The following is a 5,496-nucleotide window of genomic DNA, read 5'->3' on the forward strand; positions in this document are numbered from 1 at the left end:
GGAGGGGAGGAAAAGGGAGCGTTCTCATCCACAAAGGAGTCACCTCGTTTATGGCTGTTGGAGGGGGGTGCCTGAGAGTCAGCCGCAGCCGTGAAGGCCTGAGGCGGGAATTTATGGCTGTTTGGGGAGGGGCCTGAGGGTCCACTGCAGCCGTGAAGGCCTGAGGCGGGGAGCGTTCCCTCCTCATCTCCGAGCGTCAGGGCCTTGCCGGACGATCACGGTCAATGGCACTGCGATAGCTCGGGGAAGAGTGGCCCACTCCGGGGGGAAAACTTACCTAAAGGCCAGAGAGGAGTGGTGAGTGTGATGAGCCAGCGCCGGAAAAAGAGGACGAGGGCAAGCTGCTGCTGGTGTCGGGGGAAGATGGGGCCCAGTTGGGGTGTCCCGTCTCCCGGGTTTCGGCACCAATGAAAGGAAAGGAGCGACACATAGCAGCAATTCACCGGAGAGTTCCGCTTTATTAGGGAAAGGTGCTGGGTTATATAGGAAGGGGCATGAATTGATTGAGGTGTCACTTCTACGGGGCTGGTGGCTGTTGGCTAGGTGCTGGGATTGGGAGGGGGGCAAGAGGTGATTGGGCTTCAGGTTGCGCTGGCGGGAACTGAGGACCTTGAAGAGAAGCCGGAAGTTTGCCATCTTACTGGTGGGGACCCTTCAGGAACCCTAGCTAAGTTTTGCCAAGAAACTGACCTCCTGTGGCTGGACCTACTGCCCCTGGTTCTCCTGCGTGCTCGCTGCACACCTGGGACTCAAGGCTTCTCCCCCTTTTGAATTAGTGTATGGACGCCCTCCCCCAAGTCTAGGAAGCCTCCCAGGGAACCTACACCAGAGAGGAAATAAGAGAATAAGAGAACAGCTCCAAGACTTAAGAGCCACCCTAAATAAACTGCAGCAAAATACCATAGAAAGAGCTCTGATCTCCTTAGGGACCCAGTACATTCCTTCCAGGCTGGGGACTCAGTCTGAGTCAAAAAAATTGAAAAAGGAATCCCCTCAAACCTCAGTGCAGTGGGCCCCACATTGTTATTCTAACTACTCCTAGTGCCCTCAAAGGTACAGGCATCACTCTGTGGGTCCATCATTCCAGAGTGAGAAGAGCCCATACTCGGGACCAAAGATACATCAGTAGAAAGCCCAGCCAGACCTCCAGATCCTCCACACCTCCGCATCAGATGATCACCCTCTGACCAATGGACACCTGCACCCCATGGGTCTGGCCCTCACGGGAGTGGAATCTCTCATCCTGGGCATTAAACTCTCTGCTGCTGCCCCCTCTGACTAAACTGTTTCTCAAAAAGTTGCCCTTTCTATTGTCTATTGGGTAATCCTTAAGATGTTTTGCTGTGCTTATCTGTCCCTCCTGGCTTAACTCAAGTCTCAGCCTGCATTTCCAAAGTACCTCTGTAATGTTTAACTGTACAAGGTTATAAAGTGTATGACCCTCACCCCAGGGAGCTGCCCTCAGTGGCGCTCCACCCTTAGCACCTGTCCTCTCACACTCATAAACCAGCCTGAGTGTAATGCTCAGCTGCATAAAAATAAATTAGGACTGAAAAAAAAAACTAAGTATTTTTTGTTAAACACAGGCTTACCAAGAGTCTGAAGGACTCATTTCGACCTGTACACACAAGGCCCATACAGAAAAATGCATAAAAACATAATCATTTGTGGTCTTCACACAGTATTCAGGTCTTTAATGAAAAAGCCACAAGGAAAAAAGTCCTAGTTCAAACAATTAAAAGTACAAATACAAGCCATTCTAACCCTATCATAAACCAAAAAGATGAAGCCCCTAAAATGAAGTGTTTAAAGGGGCATCAGAGGGGGGAATGATAAGGAAAATATTCAACACAGCCATCAAGGTCAGCAAACTGCTTTTTTCCTCCAGTTGGCAAAGCCCCCCCAGCCCCCTCCTCCCCTCCTCCGGGCTCCCCTTTGCCCTGCGCAGGCCAAAGTGGCACATACCAAAATAATATAAATTGCTCCCCTTGCTTGTGCTTGGGGCTCAGGCCTTGGGAGATGACTCCCCTCTGGGCCCGCCAGTGTGAAATAAACCTCAGCACCCCAAGACCTCCGAGGGCCGCTTGGTTCTTCCGTCAGTGAGTCAGTCCAGGCTTTCCAGTATTTTCTATAACACCTCTCCCAACTCTCATCCTGAGCAGCTTCCTGGCATATTTTCCACCATGCTGCCCTTGTTAATACCCTACTGTTAAAATGTTTACACCTCCTGGTGGGAATAAATCACATTTAGGTTTTATGCTTTTTCTAACAGACTGTGTTCCATTTGCACCTTTCTTGATGGAAGGATCTTGGGGTTTTTCTACCAACTGAGTGGGATGTTAGAGCAGGTTTTAAGAAACCTTGGAATAGACCTATGATTTTATTGATGAAGTTTTTGTTTTGAAGTAATATTGCTTAAAATCCAAAAATGATGCAACCTTGTCTTTATTTTTTTTCCTAGTTGCCCCAGAGTGTTATGTGTGCACTAAATCCCATGGCCTTGGTTGTGCACAGGCCCCCCAAATGCTGCAGTTACAGAGGAAAGCCAAGGTGAACACTACACCTGGGATGTTGACATGAAGATGAGTGTTTTCTGAGTCCACACACACATCCATCAGCTTGTGCATGAACACCTACCCAGCAGCACCTGAGACCTGGGGGTGCTCAGAATGTACTGCAGGAAGTACAATTCTTAAGAGTAACAGAGGTATGTGGTTTAGCACTTCCAAGCTTTCTTGCAATCCACAATAGACATTTTCCATCGCAATCTATTAAACACATTTATGGTGAACATAAGTTAATATATGTTAATATATGGATATTAAATACAGTTTTATATATTTAACTGAAGCAAGTTTCATGAACTATTTCCTTGCTATACATATGACACTCAGATTTTTTCATTCCCTTCTTTTTAAACTAGGGAACATAGTCATTTTTGATCAAGTGTAATTTGTGATATACAAATCAAAAGAATAGTGAAGTGAGTGGCAAAAAATCTACCGACCCCTGCTTTTAGCAGCTTCCTGTGTATCTGCATGTGGCATGTATGGCTACAGAATTCCTTTAATTCATGCGGGTTTTATATTTCTGCTTTTCAGTTAAAAAACAATCCTCTTGCTAAGATAGTTATTAAAAAAGAGAGTCACGAAGCTTCTGTTTAGCCATTTGTGTTAGGAACATGCATCCTGACAGTGTCAGCCACCGACTATCATTCAGGGTGATCTCATCAGTTAAGGAGAGGGCTCCACTGACTCCCACCATTCCACGTGCTCCCTGAGAGGGCCGGTGCACCTGTGGAGACTTGCCCTGCTCGGGCCTGACTGGTTTCCCTCTACTTGATGCATATCACCATCCTGGTGATTTCCTTTGCCTGTTACACTGGAATTCCTGTCTTCTCTATCTTGTATGTATTCCCATTTTTATTCCCTATTTCTGGTAGCATCCTTGCATAGGTTCCCTGTGTGTGTGAGAGGTAAAATGTTTAAGATCACATCTTAAATGCCTTTATTCTCTTCTCCCATTGTTGATATAATGGCATGCAGTTGGCTACCATTTTTATTCAGAATTTTAAAGGCCTTGCTCTGTGTGAAAAACAGATAGTTCCTTTATGGGGTGAAAAATGTGCCTGGGTGAGAGACAGAGAGAGATTGGCAGCCTTTAAGATGCAGACCAGGGACACCAGTCATTTCTCTGTCATTTCCCCTTAACAGCCAGAGCCCCTTCATGGAGGTGCCCGTGGCTTCGCCTCCTGCTCTGAAGTTCTCTGGCTGGTTAGCTGGCAGCTACCAACTGAGTTCAAGTGTGCAGGTTGGATTATTCCCACAATTTGGGACTCAGTGGCTTTGGTTTGGGGGCTGTGCTGATGAATGACCCCAGGGCCCAAGAAACCTAAGTGTGAGACAGGTGGGCCAGAGTGAAGGCACAGAAGAGGTGTGGACTCTGTCAAACCCAGAAGGGGGTGATCACTAGGGAGGCCCTGATAATCAAGCCAAGAAAAAACAGGTTTGAGGTGAAACATGGGGATCCTGGCCTGTGAACTCAGAGCATTCTGCCTGTGGACTGAACTCTGAAGAGGGCAAATAAGGTAAAGCCATATAGAAAGAGAACGTGAGTTGATGGGGAGAGAAGAGAGGGAAGTTGGTGTGTACGGAGGAGCATGAGGGGACTGCAGGCAAGGAGAGGGGTTTTGGACTGAATCATCCCCCCAAAATTCATATGTTGAAGCCCTAACCCCCAATGGGACTGCATTTGAAGACAGTCTTTAAAAAGGCCCTGATCATATAGGACTGGTATCCTTGTTAGAAGACGCAACGACACCAACGATGCACATGCACAGGAAAGGCCACGGGAGACGCAGGGAGAAGACAGCAGCTCGCCAGCCATGGACAGAGACCTCTGGAGAGACCAAACCTGCCAGCAGCACCTTGATCGGACTTCCAGCTCCAGGACGGAGACAATACCTGTCATTCAAGCCACCCAGTATTTTGTTATGGCAGCCTGAGCAGACTGGTACAAACCAGCTCTGATGCCTTTGCAGGACTTGGGTCCATCTTATCATTCAGCCAACAAATATCAGAGCAGCATGCGCATGAACACACACACACACACACACAGACACACGTGGCCGAGCCCTGCCTTCATGGAGCTCACAGGCTCCAAGGACACTGGATACCTCGCGGAACCTTTCAGTATATTCCTTCTGTGATTAAAGCCCTTATGCAGTGACTGGGACAGTGATTCCTGGCCGAGACAACAGCCCAAAGGCCCTGGGCCACCTCTGGGTTTTCTGTGCAGTGGATCCTTGGGGCTTGGTTCTTTACTCCACTGGGGTGCAATATAAACCCTCCACAGGGGCTGAACCAACCCAGAGTTCTGGGTCCCTTGAGAGCCTTGGCCATAGACAATCATGTGCCCCTAAAGGGAAATCTTATTCTAAATCAGAAAATTCCAGAATCAAAAGGAAAACCTATAGCAAGAACATCTCGTTTCCCTCATTTCTCTGCAAACCCTTTTCTCTAGAAATTAAACTCCTTTGTTGAAAAACAAATTCAACTGACTACTTTCAAAGATCTCAGTGACACATCAGCCAGGCAGCATCTGATGGAGCAGGGAGAAAGGCATTCCAAAAAGCTGCAGAGTGGGAGATTCTTCTAGACCAAAGAAGTCACGCTGAGCATTGATTGGTTAAAACAGAGTTACTTCTATGGAGTAAAGGGAAGAATTCGAGCAGGGTTAGGTAACTTGTGATGAGTAAGCAAGAGTGGATTGGCTGACGTAGGCCTTCTTTTTCTGCCAGAGCCAAGCAAGGAAACTCATTCAGTTTTGGTTTGCTGACATGGGGCTTAGCGTGAGTGATTCCATGTTGGGGCTGATCTGGTTACTTTAACACCTTCAAATGGAGGTAATTTCTAAAATGAATTTTCCTTATTTTGACTCAAGATGGTAAGACTGATCTGTTTGACGTACTGTTATTAAAAGATAAACTAAGGCATA

The sequence above is a fragment of the Manis javanica genome, chromosome 15, assembly GCF_040802235.1.
Source record: "Manis javanica isolate MJ-LG chromosome 15, MJ_LKY, whole genome shotgun sequence".
Classification (NCBI taxonomy): domain Eukaryota; kingdom Metazoa; phylum Chordata; class Mammalia; order Pholidota; family Manidae; genus Manis; species Manis javanica.